The following is an 18,506-nucleotide window of genomic DNA, read 5'->3' as shown; positions in this document are numbered from 1 at the left end:
TATTTATTTATTGTGCATTTGTAAGGCATGTATACATCAATTAAATCGTGTTTCAAAGTGCCAACAGGGCAACCGGGACGGAACATGGGAATGAAAATCAAATATAACAATGAAAGATAGCGGCAGACCTACTAGGCTTTGTGGGCATTCAGAATGTGTAAATGCAGAGGGAGAGAGAGAGAGGGATGCAGGAGTGGAGGGGGGGTAATTGCTAGGTGTACCAGGATGGAAGTGCTAGGGAGTGAGCAGCTGTAAGGGCCAAGGTGAGTGGTAAGCTGCCAATAAATAAGTACATGCAGGCCTATGGTGGCATGGGCCAGTGGCTGCCAATGTATGTGCTGGGAGCAGGCAGAGGCTGAGGAGTTTGGGTGTGGGAGGCCGGGGCCCAAGAGGACACATAAGGGCCCTGGTCACCAATCTCAGCAACAATAGGGGATTAGAAGAGGAGTGAGGGAAGGAGGAGGTAAGAAGGAACGTTTTAAGGAGTATCTGGAATTTGTGGCGATCCAGCTCAAGGAAGGGATGAATTTCTTTGAGGAGGTAGAGTTGAAAGTGGGACTTCTTGGCAAGGTGTTGAATGTGAGGGAGGAAGGAAAGAGAGGAGTCGAAAAATGACTCCATGGTTTCTGGCATCAGATGAAGGAGAAGGGGAGAGCCCATAGAAGATGGCCAGAGTGAGGGGTGGAAAGAGAGGGCAGGAGTCCTAATAGGAAGGATCTCAGTCTTGCTGATGTTGAGGCAGAGATCGTTGAAAGTACACCAAGACTGAATGGCAGATAGGCAGTCAGAAATGATGGAGGAAGTAAGGACAAGGTCAGAGGGAAGTTTCAAGAATAGTTTTGTGTCATCTGCATATCACTGCAAGTTAGGGGAGAAGGTGGAGGACTTAGGTGTACAAGCAGAGCAAGATTGGTGTTAAAGAGCCAGGGAGAAATGTTGGAACCCTGGGGGACACCACATGTGGAGATAGACATGGTGGAGGAGGTATAGCCCAGAATAACCTGGGATAGACGGTCATTGAGGTAGGAGGTCAGCCATTCCAGTACCCGCTCTGAGATACCTAGGGTATCATGGAGCCATTTTAAGAGGATGTAGTGGTATCAAATGCCAAGGAGAGGTCAAGTAGAATGAGAACAGCTGGAGAGTTAGAATCAAGTGATGCAAGCAGTTCTTCATGGGTGTCCAGAAGAGCAGTTTCTGTGTCTCTGGATGCTCTGAATCCAGATTGATGGTCAAGGAGAGTTTTGGCAAGGAAGGGGGTGATAGATATGGGTCGGTATTTTGCTGGACAAGAAGTGTCTGTAGAAGGTTTTTTTCAGAGGGAGGCACACAAGGGAAGGAACACGATCCAGTAGCAAAAGTCTGGTTGCAGAAATCAGCAAGTGCATGGGCAAAAGAGACCATGTTGTGCTTAATGGTTCTGCAGGAGCAAGGGGAAACCTGTTTGGAGAAGACTTTCATGGAGTAGACAACTCTGATAACCTCATCAGGTGTAATAGGTGAGGGGTGATGGGAGGTAATGGGAGGCAGGGGGCTGGGCAAGGGATAGGGATGCAAGGGAGCTCAGGATGTCCTGAGTTTTTTTCAGTGAAGTGTGTGGCCAATACATTGCAGAGGGTCTGGGAAGGAAGAGGTGAGGAGGAGACTGCAAAATGGTTGGCTAGTTTCCTTCAGATTTTAAAGGGTGCATCTGTGTTGCTGGATGCACCAGAGATGCAATCCTGGATGTAGACCCTTCTCTTGATGCAGATGGAAAGTATGCATTACCTTTGGAGCAGGCAGCAGGCCAGCTTGTCAGAGGGTGAGCCTAAGGTCTGCCACTTTCATTCTGCAGCCCTGCACTTGTGTTTCAAGGCTGCAAGTTCAAAGTTGTACCAGGTGTTACACCAGGTTTTACGCTTGGAGGCATATTTCAAATGGATACTCACGACAGGGGCAAGAATATCAAGGATATTAGTAACATGAAGATAGAGGTTTCGGAGAACAGAGTCAGTGGTTGAGTCTGTAGTGAGGGGAGAGGGGTGAAGGTAAATGTGAAGGCAGCAGCTGACACTCATTTCATTTGACGTATGTTGGTGAACTTTGTGGGCAGGGCTGGGGTAGGTGCAGTCAGATGGCCTAAAGGACACAGGTGAGAGGATAGAAGAGAGTGGACTAACCAGGAGAGAGGGGTGATCAGTGGGTGATGGCGGTGAAAGATCAGTGTGGATGAAGTTATCAAAGGTGTGTCCATCCGAGTGGGTACGACCAAAAGGGAGAATGGAGACGGAGAGTGAGGAGCAAAGGTCATGGAAGGAGCTTGCCTATTTAAAACTTTATGCAGTCTGTGCATCTATTACTGGATTTAAGTAATGTGTGGTACCACACAGAGTGAATACATGTTCCATTCTTTGAATACGTATTGAAAATACAAAGTGTAGTTTATATTTATATAAATGGTAGATGTAGCAAACATTATTTTACATAAAGAAGCTGTGTTAAAGTGTGCGGACATTCCTTAGTGGGGGTTTTGGGAAGGGAAACACTGTAATTAAGAACTTGCCTGCATCCCCTCCTGAAAGCTTTACGACTGGCTGCTCGTCCACTGTTCTCAAATTGAGAGTCTTGCTGGGGTGTTCTGTGCTTTTACCCTACAATATAGGGAGCAGAAGTACAGATACTCCCCTCCACTCTTTACAGTTAGAAACATGCCCACTTCCAAAGGCTCTCCAATATCTTAACCTGTCTGAGAGCATTATAATCCAAACAGTACACCCATTTCAAGCTATTATACACCTTCAACCGAAAACAGCTTAATTGTCTCTATCTGAGTTACTAAAAGGGATCTGTGGCAAAGTATGCGTATGCATACGCCGCTCGCGCCAGTGAAATCACGTATAAAACTCCCTGCGCACCCCTCAGAATATGCGTACCCCACTTGGGCCAAGCCAATCGCATGTAAAACTCCCCACGCACCCCTCAGAATATGTGTGCCCCGCTCGCGCCAGATAAATCAAGTGTAAAACTTCCTGTGCACCCCTCGGAATACACGTACCCTGATTGCGCCAGGCAAATCGCGTGTAAAACTCCCCGTGCACCCCTCGGAATACCTATACCCCGCTCGCACCTGGCCAATCGCATGTAAAATTCCCAGCGCACCCCTCGGAATATGCGTACCCCGCTTGCGCCAGCAAATTCCATGTAAAACTCCCCACGCACCCCTCAGAATACGCGTACCCTGCTCGCACCAGGCCAATTGTGCGTAAAACGCCCTGCGCACCCCTCAGAATACGCATACCCCGCTCATGCCAGTAAAATCGGTTGTAAAACTCCCAACGCAGTGCTCAGAATACGCGAACCCCGCTCGCGCCAGGCCAATCGTATGTAAAACTCCCTGCGCACCCCTTGGAAAACGTGTACCCCGCTCGCGCCAGCAAAATCGTGTGTTATTCTCACTCGCATACCCTAGAATACACGTACTCTGCTCGCACAAGCAGAATCGTGTGTAATTCTCAATCTAGTGCCCCCAGATTCATGCAGCAGTGTGGTGAGGAGCCACATGCACCCCTTGCAGCCAGACCACAGCACAGGGGTCCACCCTACACCCATTCACATGCCCCACAGGCAGCCCATCACCCCTGCACATTCCCCTCAGGCAGCCCATCCACCCTCCCAATTCCACGCAGGCACCATCACCCCTCCCATGCCCCGCAGTCAACCCATCAACTCTCCCCATGCCCCGCAGGCAACCCATCCACCCTCCCCAGGCCCCGCAGGCAGCCCATCAACCCTGACCATGCCCCGTGGGCAGCCCATCCACCCTCCCCATGCCCCGCAGGCAGCCCATCCACCCTGACCATGCCCCACAGGCAGCCCATCCACCCTCCCCATGCCCCGCAGGCAGCCCATCCATTCTGACCATGCCCCACAGGCAGCCCATCCACCCTCCCTATGCCCTGCAAGCAGGCCACATGGCACCATGCACTTGGGCGTACTGACTCATGTCCCCCCACCCCACCCCGATTGACAGGCACCTGCCAGCAGGCCCTGACTCATACACCCCCACCCCACCCCCATTGACAGGCACCTGCCAGCAGGCCCCCAACTCATGTCCCCCACCCCACCCCCATTGACGGGCACCTGCCAGCAGGCCCCGTCTCATGTCCCCCCCCATTAACGGGCATCTGCCAGCAGGCCCTTACTCATGTCCCTCCACCCCCATTGACAGGCACCTGCCAGCAGGCCCTGACTCATCCCCCCCAATGATGGGCATCTGCCGGCAGGCAAAGACTCATGTCCGCCACCTCACCCCTATTGACGGGCACCTGCCCGCAGGCCCTGACTCATGTCCCCCCCACACCTCCCCCATTGACGGGCACCTGCCAGCAGGCCCCGACTCATGTACCCCCAAACACCACGTCATAACTATACAGATCCATGGCCCTAATGCCAACCCAAATCCCACCTCCCACCCCTCCAGTACAAACACCCAACGATCCACTGCACCCACTCCCTGGTAAATTAGCCATTGCATGATAGTCTGAAAAGAACCAGCATCTACATCAACACATGTCCTACAGAGCCACACAGTGGCAACACATGACTAAGCCAATGCTCATGGAGACATGCAAAAAATAAATCATAGTAGACCACAGCAATAATGTCGAATCATGAAATGTATTAAAAAGTAAAACAAATGATACAATGAAAACCACACTTGCAAATGAAGAAATAATTAGTGCAATGAGAAGAAGAAAGTCAAATCCAAGGAATAAAACAAATCCAAAACATAAAAAAATATACGTGGTTCATACCCAAAGCCCATAGAAAAAAATCATAAGTTGAAAAGCAAAAAAAACCCATGTGAACATTTAAAAAGGAAAGTATGTACATGCCCAGAAAAAATGTAAACGAAAGTCTGAAGGGTCCATTATCCCAAAACAAAAGGAAACCTAGCTAAAACCCTATTTAAAATACAACTATATACAAAAAGTGGAGCAAAGTCTGCGGACTCCAAATCATAATAAAAACCAAATGAAACCTAAACCTAAATAACTATATACAAAGGTGGTGGGCTAGTCCGATGGCTCACTTATTGATGTCCTGGGCCAGGGCATCATTGAACTCCATGTCGATGTTCCGGAGGCGGGCCTGTTCCCTGGCCTCGAGGTCTAGCAGGGATGCAACCATGGTCTCCTCCAACTCCCTGCGAGTTGCCTCGAGGCACTCATCCTGCCTCAAAGCCCGGTGCATGGAGTTCTCTGCCCTGACCATTGTGAGCCGTGCCCTCTCTGCCTGCCGCCACTCTGCATCTATTCGCTGGCCCAACCTCTGCCACATGGAAGACACTCCCAATCCTGGGTCCTGCTGCCCGCTGGCCAATGCCTGCCCCGATGATGTAGAGGGCCCTGAGGCCTCATGCCTCCTATGCCAAGCCTGCTGCCACCTTTCTGCTGCCTGTCGCCACCACCACGACTGCCTACGGGTAGATGGCAACACCTGGGGCCATCGTGCAAGTGCCCTGCTTGTATGTGCCTGCACATCATCAGTTGCCAGGGGTCCAGTTGCTGGAGTGACCACCTGTGCTTGAGATCCAACTCCCAACTGTGTTAGTTGGGGCAGGTCCACAGGGGCCCTGGTGGCATCTGGGCTGGAAGACGGAACGGACAACGACTGGCGTATAGAGGAGGAGAGGGCAGCAAGAGAGTGCAACCCAAGATCTCTTTGCGGTAGACTCATATGACTGTGGTCGCACCGACATCCACACAACAACAATTCCCACGGACCCTGGAATGACTCCAGTGTTTGTGAAGCAATATTGTTTGCCTCTCGCATCCATGGAGTCCCTTACTGAAATAATTAAGAACCTTGAGTCCCGGGGAATAATCCGTCCAGTACACAGCACCTTCAATAATCCGGTGCTGGGAATATTGAAGCCAAACGGCCAGTGGAGACTCTGCGCCGACCTTAGGGAACTCAACAAACGGGTCCATACTTCCCGATGGCCTCTGCCCTACATTAACCAAGGGCTGGCCCAGATTCAAGGGTCACAAGTATTCACTGCAATAGACCTGACCAATGGATACTGGACCGTGCCTGTCAGTAGGGAGGACCAATACAAACTGGCTTTTACCTTTGGGGGCCAGCAGTACACCTGGACCCGGACTCCCTTCGGATACCTCAACTCTGGCAATGAATTCAAACTTTTTCCTACATAAGGCCATGCCCGACCTGGGTGCGAGGGGTAACCTGGCTTATGTAGATGATGTCCTCATCAAAAGTTCATCTGTGGAGGAACACATAGCGGAGATCCGTTATGTTCTGACACAGTTGAGGGCCGCCGGAGCAAAACTTTCTTTTCAGAAAGCACAGTGGTGTCGAACCCGTGTTAATTTCTTGGGGCATGAGATTACTCCTCAGGGTTTCTGTCCCCAGGAAAAGAAAGTGGAAGCACTTCAGAAACTGAAAGACCCCACAACTCTGCGGGAACTAAGGAGCCTCCTTGGACTGACTAATTACAGCAGAAAGTTCATTGAGGGCTACGCAGAGATCACTAGACCCCTGATTCATCTCCTGAAGGGGGGGTCAAGTGATAATGGGGTCCAGAACAATCCGAGGCAGTAAGACAACTCAAAAGAAGCCTCTCACAAGTGCCTTGCCTAGCTTACCCTGTCAGAAACAAGGAGTTCTTCCTGGAGACAGGGTTCTCTAATACGCGCTTGACGGCGGTATTATACCAAAAGCATGACAAGATCAATAAAGTAATCTCCTATGCGAGCAAAACTTTATCCTCTGTGGAGGAAAAATTCAACGATTGTGAGAAGGCACTCCTGGCAACGGCTTGGGCATTGAAGAATTACTGCCCGTTTATCCAGGGGGAACACATCATAGTGGAGACTCCACACCAGCCTGTGCAATATCTCCAAAGTGACAGAATCCGGGCCGGAAATGTGAGTAATTCCCGGATTACTTCCTGGATTCTGTCAATGCAAGGCTTTCCTGTGGAGGTCAGATATGGCCAAAACAAGAAGAGTACCCTCGCGCAAGGTGTGGCTGACTTGCATGATTGTGCCAGAGAAAACTGTCTCGAGGACGAAAGTCTAAAAATCAAGGACAACATGGAGGCATACCTTAATTCCCTACACAAAGTCTTTGAAGAAGACAAGTGTGAGGGAATGCCCACTGTCTATGTGGATGGATGCTCGTACCATGTTGACGACAACGGGGAGAAAGAACAGGTGGCCGGCGTAGGGAATGCATGGGTAATGAGTCACCAGAACCCTCAGCTGGATACAAAATTGGTCCCCAAAGTAGTCAGGTGGCAGAATTGATGGCTGTGCATCAGGCCATCTTCACTGCTGTCCAACATCAACTCCACAAACTGGTCATAATCACAGATTCGGATTATGTACGGAACGGGTTTGTGGAGCACCTGGTTGATTGGAAAACCAGAGGCATGTTATGTGCTAATAACAAACCCTTGAAACATGGGAAGTTAATCCAAAACATTGATGATCTGGTCACATCGAATGGGATGACCATCTACTGGAAAAAGATCAAGGGTCATTCCAAAGTAGAGGGACGAGACAAAACTGGAAATGACTTAGCTGATCAGCTGGCCAAAACCAGGGCCATCCAAGGGGATCTAATAGAAAGAGAGTTCCTATTGGGGGCAATCCAGGTCACTGCTATCACTAGGTCCCAGACAAATGCTCACAATGATCTTTCAACTGCACAATGGAGTAAGGAGACCCCTGATGCTGATTTGATTACAGCTCAGAAGGGGGATCCAATAATTGGTAAGTTTTACCAACACATTGAGGACCCTGAGAACTTTCCCCTGACGGATACCGATTACATTGGGAAGGAGGACCTTAGAGTGTTGATGAAATGTCCAAAGATGTTTGTTGGTAAGGAAATCCCAAGCTGGCCATGATCAGTGTGTGGTTCCTACCTCATTCCGAAGCCTGTCATAGGGGGTTCCACACAACACTGGAAATCTTAAGAGAGGTTGCATACGGCCACACATGGGGCAAGACCTCGACCAATACTTGAAGGGGTGTCTTTTGTGTGCACAATTTCAGCCATCATCCCTCACACACCGTGCGCCTCTCCAAAGGAGGGGGATGACACTGCCATGGTCAGATTTGCAAATCGACTTTGCAGGCCCTGTTATCCGCTCATCTAGAGGAAACAAGTACATGTTGACCATTACATGCTTGTTTACCAAGTGAGTGGAATGTCTCCCAGCCCCAAACTGCAAGGCAGAAACAGCAGCTGTCCTGATGATTAACCACATCTTTTTCCGTTTTGGTCTAACTCAAAGGATTAAGTCAGACAGGGGTAGCCACTTCACCAGTGAAGTAATGACAAAGATGTGGGAGATACTGGGGGTTAAAAGGAAGCTACACATTGCTTACAGGCCAGCTTCTTCTGGAGCAGTGGAGAGATATAACCGAACCATTGTGAGCATATTAAAAAAGTTTGTGGCAGATTCTGGGCCAAGTTGGGATATCCGATTACCTCTGGTCCTAATTGCCATCAGATCTACCCCTTCATCTGCAACCAAAATGTCACCATTTGAGTTGATGATGGGGCGCAAGATGGTGCTTCCCCAGCATTTGCTCTACAGGACCCAAGAGCAGACACTGATAAATGCCTCCACAACTCATGAGTATGTGGAGAATTTAAGGAAACACCTTCAACATGCTTTTGCCTATGCTCAGCGGAATCTAGAAAGATCAGCCGAGAGCATGAAGACCCACTATGATTTGAAAACTACCTGAAAGGAATATAAGGTGGGTGATCGGGTCTATCTATACAATTTCCAAAGGAACCAGGCCAAACAGCAAAAATTATTTCCTACATGGAAGGGACCGTTTGAAATTATAGACAAGATCTCCCCTGTTGCATTCAAGATCTGCATCCCCAAAGGCAGTTCCGCAGAGGGGGAAGACAAGTGGGTCCATATAAATCAGCTAAAGTGTTGCCATCCCAGGCACACTCTGCAACAACTGGAGGAGTCCTCTGCAATACCAGAGGGGACCGCTCCAGAGTAATTGAATTCCAACCCTAAAATATCCCACATATAGTCTCTAAAATATTATGATTTGGGAAAAAAAATGTCTTATAATTGTATCTTGTTTTTTGTTAAAATAAGAACGCAAATGTGTTGACTATAAAATGTATATGCCACCCCACTATATCAATGGTGGGGAAGAAATGTCTACGAATAGGTATTGCTGCTTTCCTTTGTCGTCCTAGGAGAAACAAAACCTGGAGACTGGCCAAGGAGGATGATACGGGGACCGGGAGCAGAGACCCGAGGCGCCTGGGGTACCGCCCAATATTCCCATCAGGACCGGCGAGGAGAACCGATCGATCCAACCGGATGGAGGAAAAGATGCTGAACTGTGCCATTTGCGGAATTGGAAGAAGATGATGCGGGCATACCAGTGCGTGGGTCAAAGCATTCATCGCACCCGACTCCCCCTCGACTCAAATTCAAAGTACAGTCAGGTGGGGGGCTTTGTCAGGTGTATTGACCCACGTTTGAGTCATTAAGCTGCAACATGTGGTGCTGTGGGCTTAGAAAATCCAAGATGGCCAAAAAGCCCACACGTGCGCCAGAATCCAGGAGAACCGCACAGTTTGTGCGCACACCAAAATGGTCGCCTAACCCTCCACCTACCAGTGCGAGCGTGATGGGCCAGGGGTGCCATGAGTGGAATGTATGCCAAAGGAAAACAGCAGTGCCCGTTAGCTTAAAAAGCCCTTTGAAATCACCTTGGTTTCACTGAACACCAGCAGACGTTTGGCAGAATGAAGTTTTGTGTGCATACAAAACCTGGAAGAAAAAAGAGCCCAAAACCATGTTCATAACAAAACTGGCTGAGCTGTGGAGGTCAACAGCTTAAGTTAAACTGAACTGAAAACCACTAAAATCGAAATGTTTAAATTAAATGAGGGACCTACTTTTGAGTGTCACATAGTTTGTAACTGTTGAAATGTTATAGTTTTGAACTTAGAATCAGCACTCCAGCTGCATGTGTAAACATTGTCAGTTTGATTTGAATTTAGAAAACTGGGAACAAAAAGTGACATTTAGCTGAAACCTGGCTTAATGAAACTGGATACTGCCTGACACCTACCTCCGACAGGAGTTGAAACTGGATCAACAGCTGTGTTCCCAGGCCTGGCTGCATTCTGCTGCCCCACAAAAATGAGGTCACATGGCCCTGCTGATTGAAAGGGGAGTGGCAGCTGGGGACTGCAGGAAACTGAACACTGGGCCTTCTTTGGCTCAGGCATATATTGGGGGGGCCGAAAGTGGCTTCCTCTTGGGGGAAACTTGGAGGGGCAGTTCCTCTGCTAGCAGCTGAGCTTGGGGGAAGTGGATAAACCAGTTATTCCACCCTGTGATGTGGGAAGCCACACCCCTTTTTTACCAGGGCATAATTTTAAAAAGATAGATAACTCATAGTGCGGATTGGTCAAAACTATATAAATAATACCATTAACGTTGTGATTTTTCGGTGCACATTTTAAGAGGTGTTAGGACCCTGTGGTATGTTCCTGGGGATAGTAGCGGAAAAAAGGTTGTTACTCCAAACGTCTGCATGTTAAAAACATGACACTTTATCATCTGAAACCCATATCCCTGGTGCACATTTGTGTAAAATCTGGAAAGGTTTAGAGGTCGTTATCTGGATGAAAAAGGGAGAATTCTGTCATCAGTGGACACGACATCGTACAAAGACAGGGATCGGATGGTTTGGTGCTACAGAAAATATGTTAACTGGACCTATAATATGAGAGAAAAGGTACATAGATAAATATGTATTTGGATCAGAAATAGATTTGTGTGCAATTTGACATGGGGAGGTTCCTCTGACCATAAAACCTACAGCATTACTCTGACACTCCATTTCTTTCCCCAATCAAAGGAGAGAGGAGGAACTGGCCAATGACAAGTAGAGAGGGGCAGACTTGGTGATGCCATGCACACAACCACTTCCAAAACACATAAAAAGATACTGCTGGGACAGGTAGAGACATTCAATTCCATTTTCTGCGGGACGCTCTGCCGGGAGACTCCAGACTTCACATCCATCAATCTCCAAAGACCAGAACTTTACTTCAGAACTTAAAGCAAGGGCCTAAACCCACAAACTGAGAACTCTTCTCAGCAGGCCTCAGCATCCTTAAAATCATTTGCAAACTATTCCACAGCCGGGCGAGCTGTTTGAATTTGTTGCCAAGAACAATTGCCAGAGACCAGACCAGAGATCCAGAGAGACCCAGACCGCTGTGAGCAGAACCGGTGCCTGACCCGCCGAGCAGAGAGAACCGAAGTCCAGTCCAGTTGACCAGATCCGTGACGAGGCCCATTCACCCAATCTCTTAGTTAAAATAATCTAATTCAAGCTATTTTAACCTAATTAGAACAGCCTTATAGAAATCGTGTCATCTGTCATTTTTAAAGCTGCACAACTGTCACCTGTCAATTCTGCAGCTGCAAGCTGTCACCTGTCATTTTGAGTTTTACTTTAAATCCAAAAATCTACCTTTATTAAATCATCTGTATCTCCAGAACCGTTTGTGCTAGGAACGTAATTTCACTTTCATCTGAAATCTTAGAATCTAGGATTTCCAACGAACTCCCTATACTTGTTCCGTAATCGCGAGACACGCACTCTCAAAATTCACCGCGATTTGGCCCGATTTATTCATCTGTAGAAATCAGCAGCTTTTTGCTTCTCTTTGCTAAAATTTGTTGGCAATCTGCTAATCATTCATAGGGTATTGTTAAAGTGAGCCTGAACTAATATAAAGTACCCATCACCTACCATGAACCTCTAGAGGGAATTAAAAGCGATTTTAGCACCATTTCACTTCCTTGCAAACCACATTAAAGTAATTTGCCTGTGTTTAAAACTCATCCCTGTTTTCCCTAAGCTTGCTGGGAGAACTGGAACTGTGTATTGCATTATAAAGTGTGATTTGTTGGGATTCTTGAAGACTGTGTGCTCTCCCTCCATTTCTTGTATTGCATAGGGGGGGGAGTGAATTGTCAAAAGAAAAAATGATCATATTACCTTTTGCTAAAATCATAACAAGTTATTTCTCTACTGCATTTTATTCCACCTTGCGTTTCCTTGAACCATATAAAGCATTCTTTCCCACCTTATTCTTCTGTTCCTATTCATAAGTTACCTCTTGCTGACTACTGCTCATATTCACAAGTGTAATATCCATTATCAATTTATTTATAGAAGTGTGATATATATATATATATATATATATATATATATATATATATATATATATATATATATATTGTTTAAATTTTCAAATAAACCTTTTAATTTGCAAAACAAACCTACTTCTTGGCTCAGTGGGGTCAGGGGGATTCTAAGAGGGGGGTGTTATACAAGGGTTGTCATCCAGAGTACTGAACTGGATATAAAAATACATCAATAAGGGTTTTCCTCAGCATCCCAGACTCGGCATTGACTTAGCTGTAGTATTAATTGAATATCGCTTACAACGCTCCACGCCGTCCAATCAGCGAACACGTTGCATGTCCGTGAACATCACGCAAGCCGATTGGCCAATCAGGACACTGTCCGCGGAGCGAACAGGGAAGTCCGTCTGCGGACCGAACACAGATATAACTAATTTTGTTTTACCTACTTTTTGGTAATTTTAAAAAAAAACTACTGGACGGATTTTCACCAAATTTGCAAAAGCATGCTTTCGGGACCAAGCCGCTGCTCCTGGTCCAAATTTGGTGAAAATCCGTCCAGCGGTTTGGGCTGTAGACGCAAGCAAAATTGTTTTCCCATTCAGTCTATGGGGAAAAAAAAAGTTTGGGACCCCGCTATAACTTTGCCCCCCCTGGACGAATCCTCACCAAACTTTATATTTGTATACATTAACCTTGGTGCTTTGCAGCAGAGAGGATGAGACAATTTTCAGATATTAAAATCTGTATTTTTTTTTGCTCGATTTAAGTGATTCCCACGATTTTATCAGGATAAGCAGGAAATGAAAGAACTCCAAACGCTACTTGAAGGAGGAAAAAGGATGCCATCAAACCATGGATTGAACTCCCCCATGATGTTGCAGAGTCTAATAATGTTCTCAGGTTTATAAAGAGACTCAAACATCTTCTGTTTCTGCAGTCATGCCTTTGGGAACACAGATTGTTTTGAACTACATATGTTAGATGACCTGGCCATAGGCGCTATATAAATACCAAGAGCAAAAGCAATCACATCAGGCTAGAAGTTGGACATGGGAAACAAGACTCCATGTGAAGTTAGAGATTTGAAAGTGGGTTGGAGAGTCAGTCACGGGTAGAAAATGTTTGGTTTATTAGCAGAAGACCGTGGTAATCTCACGAGATTACAGCAGCAATTCTGCAAGATGTGCTCAGATCAAAATGGGATTCACACGAAGCGAGTGAGTGATGGGTGTAATGAGAGAGGGTTAGGGAGGAGAAAATCAATTGAGTGAAGTCAGGGTACTTTGGAATAAATAAGGGGGCCACATCCTGAGTGCCTAAGAACGCGTGGAAGACTTCTTAATTCTGAAAAAAGCGTTCCGCTTATTGCAGGAATCAGCAAACCGCTGCTCTACTGCAGGAATTACTGTCCAATTATTGTGAGAATGAGGAGTTAGGAAAAAAAATAATTAACATCTGCACTATATCTTCTGGCCAGGGGACAATGGGTGTTAGGTAACAAAATAACGGTTTGACATGGCCATGGCTCGTGGGCACAAAAGAAAGATATTGGTGATATTGGTGCAACGAGATCATGGCTGAAGTCCATAGCTACTGAGAACTGAATGTGGGGGGAATGGGACAGCATGGCAAGAGGAAGGGGCCCTTGGGGAGTGCCTTGAGGGCATGGAAGAGTTTGTGATTTTGCATGCTTTTTCCAGATAACTGAGATTATTTTTGGGCATTTACAGATAACCAGGGTTAATTGTAGTACATTGCTAATATTACTGCGGTTATGAGAGAAGATATGTTTTTAAAAGAAAGAGTTAATAAAATGAGGTTATTACAGAAAAGTGGAAGTCACAGCTAACGTGAGTTGGGAGTAATGGCTGTGGACGAAGGATATGGCTACTGGGTTACTTTAATTTAAGGAACCGAATGGTGCAATATGGAAAAGCTGCGGCCACTGGCCATGGCCAAGGGCCATGGCTAGTGAGCCCAAACATAACCAATTGAGGCAGCATTTCAAGGGTTGTAATATGGAAAGTGGACATGGCCCAAGGCTCTGGCTACTGTCCCTGTAGTGTTTAAGACTCTAGTCAGTGGGCCCTAGAATCATATTGAGGGAACATGACCAGAGGTCACAGCCAAAGGCTGTGGACACTGGCCATGGCTAGTGGCCTGGTAGTGTTTTAAAATATACAAGGGGCATGGCATTTAGATATTTATTTATTTATTGTGCATTTGTAAGGCATGTATACATCAATTAAATCGTGTTTCAAAGTGCCAACAGGGCAACCGGGACGGAACATGGGAATGAAAATCAAATATAACAATGAAAGATAGCGGCAGACCTACTAGGCTTTGTGGGCATTCAGAATGTGTAAATGCAGAGGGAGAGAGAGAGAGGGATGCAGGAGTGGAGGGGGGGTAATTGCTAGGTGTACCAGGATGGAAGTGCAAGGGAGTGAGCAGCTGTAAGGGCCAAGGTGAGTGGTAAGCTGCCAATAAATAAGTACATGCAGGCCTATGGTGGCATGGGCCAGGGGCTGCCAATGTATGTGCTGGGAGCAGGCAGAGGCTGAGGAGTTTGGGTGTGGGAGGCCGGGGCCCAAGAGGACACATAAGGGCCCTGGTCACCAATCTCAGCAACAATAGGGGATTAGAAGAGGAGTGAGGGAAGGAGGAGGTAAGAAGGAACGTTTTAAGGAGTATCTGGAATTTGTGGCGATCCAGCTCAAGGAAGGGATGAATTTCTTTGAGGAGGTAGAGTTGAAAGTGGGACTTCTTGGCAAGGTGTTGAATGTGAGGGAGGAAGGAAAGAGAGGAGTCGAAAAATGACTCCATGGTTTCTGGCATCAGATGAAGGAGAAGGGGAGAGCCCATAGAAGATGGCCAGAGTGAGGGGTGGAAAGAGAGGGCAGGAGTCCTAATAGGAAGGATCTCAGTCTTGCTGATGTTGAGGCAGAGATCGTTGAAAGTACACCAAGACTGAATGGCAGATAGGCAGTCAGAAATGATGGAGGAAGTAAGGACAAGGTCAGAGGGAAGTTTCAAGAATAGTTTTGTGTCATCTGCATATCACTGCAAGTTAGGGGAGAAGGTGGAGGACTTAGGTGTACAAGCAGAGCAAGATTGGTGTTAAAGAGCCAGGGAGAAATGTTGGAACCCTGGGGGACACCACATGTGGAGATAGACATGGTGGAGGAGGTATAGCCCAGAATAACCTGGGATAGACGGTCATTGAGGTAGGAGGTCAGCCATTCCAGTACCCGCTCTGAGATACCTAGGGTATCATGGAGCCATTTTAAGAGGATGTAGTGGTATCAAATGCCAAGGAGAGGTCAAGTAGAATGAGAACAGCTGGAGAGTTAGAATCAAGTGATGCAAGCAGTTCTTCATGGGTGTCCAGAAGAGCAGTTTCTGTGTCTCTGGATGCTCTGAATCCAGATTGATGGTCAAGGAGAGTTTTGGCAAGGAAGGGGGTGATAGATATGGGTCGGTATTTTGCTGGACAAGAAGTGTCTGTAGAAGGTTTTTTTCAGAGGGAGGCACACAAGGGAAGGAACACGATCCAGTAGCAAAAGACTGGTTGCAGAAATCAGCAAGTGCATGGGCAAAAGAGACCATGTTGTGCTTAATGGTTCTGCAGGAGCAAGGGGAAACCTGTTTGGAGAAGACTTTCATGGAGTAGACAACTCTGATAACCTCATCAGGTGTAATAGGTGAGGGGTGATGGGAGGTAATGGGAGGCAGGGGGCTGGGCAAGGGATAGGGATGCAAGGGAGCTCAGGATGTCCTGAGTTTTTTTCAGTGAAGTGTGTGGCCAATACATTGCAGAGGGTCTGGGAAGGAAGAGGTGAGGAGGAGACTGCAAAATGGTTGGCTAGTTTCCTTCAGATTTTAAAGGGTGCATCTGTGTTGCTGGATGCACCAGAGATGCAATCCTGGATGTAGACCCTTCTCTTGATGCAGATGGAAAGTATGCATTACCTTTGGAGCAGGCAGCAGGCCAGCTTGTCAGAGGGTGAGCCTAAGGTCTGCCACTTTCATTCTGCAGCCCTGCACTTGTGTTTCAAGGCTGCAAGTTCAAAGTTGTACCAGGTGTTACACCAGGTTTTACGCTTGGAGGCATATTTCAAATGGATACTCACGACAGGGGCAAGAATATCAAGGATATTAGTAACATGAAGATAGAGGTTTCGGAGAACAGAGTCAGTGGTAGAGTCTGTAGTGAGGGGAGAGGGGTGAAGGTAAATGTGAAGGCAGCAGCTGACACTCATTTCATTTGACGTATGTTGGTGAACTTTGTGGGCAGGGCTGGGGTAGGTGCAGTCAGATGGCCTAAAGGACACAGGTGAGAGGATAGAAGAGAGTGGACTAACCAGGAGAGAGGGGTGATCAGTGGGTGATGGCGGTGAAAGATCAGTGTGGATGAAGTTATCAAAGGTGTGTCCATCCGAGTGGGTACGACCAAAAGGGAGAATGGAGACGGAGAGTGAGGAGCAAAGGTCATGGAAGGAGCTTGCCTATTTAAAACTTTATGCAGTCTGTGCATCTATTACTGGATTTAAGTAATGTGTGGTACCACACAGAGTGAATACATGTTCCATTCTTTGAATACGTATTGAAAATACAAAGTGTAGTTTATATTTATATAAATGGTAGATGTAGCAAACATTATTTTACATAAAGAAGCTGTGTTAAAGTGTGCGGACATTCCTTAGTGGGGGTTTTGGGAAGGGAAACACTGTAATTAAGAACTTGCCTGCATCCCCTCCTGAAAGCTTTACGACTGGCTGCTCGTCCACTGTTCTCAAATTGAGAGTCTTGCTGGGGTGTTCTGTGCTTTTACCCTACAATATAGGGAGCAGAAGTACAGATACTCCCCTCCACTCTTTACAGTTAGAAACATGCCCACTTCCAAAGGCTCTCCAATATCTTAACCTGTCTGAGAGCATTATAATCCAAACAGTACACCCATTTCAAGCTATTATACACCTTCAACCGAAAACAGCTTAATTGTCTCTATCTGAGTTACTAAAAGGGATCTGTGGCAAAGTATGCGTATGCATACGCCGCTCGCGCCAGTGAAATCACGTATAAAACTCCCTGCGCACCCCTCAGAATATGCGTACCCCACTTGCGCCAAGCCAATCGCATGTAAAACTCCCCACGCACCCCTCAGAATATGTGTGCCCCGCTCGCGCCAGATAAATCAAGTGTAAAACTTCCTGTGCACCCCTCGGAATACACGTACCCTGATTGCGCCAGGCAAATCGCGTGTAAAACTCCCCGTGCACCCCTCGGAATACCTATACCCCGCTCGCACCTGGCCAATCGCATGTAAAATTCCCAGCGCACCCCTCGGAATATGCGTACCCCGCTTGCGCCAGCAAATTCCATGTAAAACTCCCCACGCACCCCTCAGAATACGCGTACCCTGCTCGCACCAGGCCAATTGTGCGTAAAACGCCCTGCGCACCCCTCAAAATACGCATACCCCGCTCATGCCAGTAAAATCGGTTGTAAAACTCCCAACGCAGTGCTCAGAATACGCGAACCCCGCTCGCGCCAGGCCAATCGTATGTAAAACTCCCTGCGCACCCCTTGGAAAACGTGTACCCCGCTCGCGCCAGCAAAATCGTGTGTTATTCTCACTCGCATACCCTAGAATACACGTACTCTGCTCGCACAAGCAGAATCGTGTGTAATTCTCAATCTAGTACCCCCAGATTCATGCAGCAGTGTGGTGAGGAGCCACATGCACCCCTTGCAGCCAGACCACAGCACAGGGGTCCACCCTACACCCATTCACATGCCCCACAGGCAGCCCATCACCCCTGCACATTCCCCTCAGGCAGCCCATCCACCCTCCCAATGCCACGCAGGCACCATCACCCCTCCCATGCCCCGCAGTCAACCCATCAACTCTCCCCATGCCCCGCAGGCAACCCATCCACCCTCCCCAGGCCCCGCAGGCAGCCCATCAACCCTGACCATGCCCCGTGGGCAGCCCATCCACCCTCCCCATGCCCCGCAGGCAGCCCATCCACCCTGACCATGCCCCACAGGCAGCCCATCCACCCTCCCCATGCCCCGCAGGCAGCCCATCCATTCTGACCATGCCCCACAGGCAGCCCATCCACCCTCCCTATGCCCTGCAAGCAGGCCACATGGCACCATGCACTTGGGCGTACTGACTCATGTCCCCCCACCCCACCCCGATTGACAGGCACCTGCCAGCAGGCCCTGACTCATACACCCCCACCCCACCCCCATTGACAGGCACCTGCCA

This window comes from Ambystoma mexicanum, chromosome 4p (genome assembly GCF_040938575.1).
Source record: "Ambystoma mexicanum isolate Mex_15411 chromosome 4p, UKY_AmexF1_1, whole genome shotgun sequence".
Classification (NCBI taxonomy): Eukaryota; Metazoa; Chordata; class Amphibia; order Caudata; family Ambystomatidae; genus Ambystoma; species Ambystoma mexicanum.
This window is presented reverse-complemented; position numbering follows the sequence as displayed.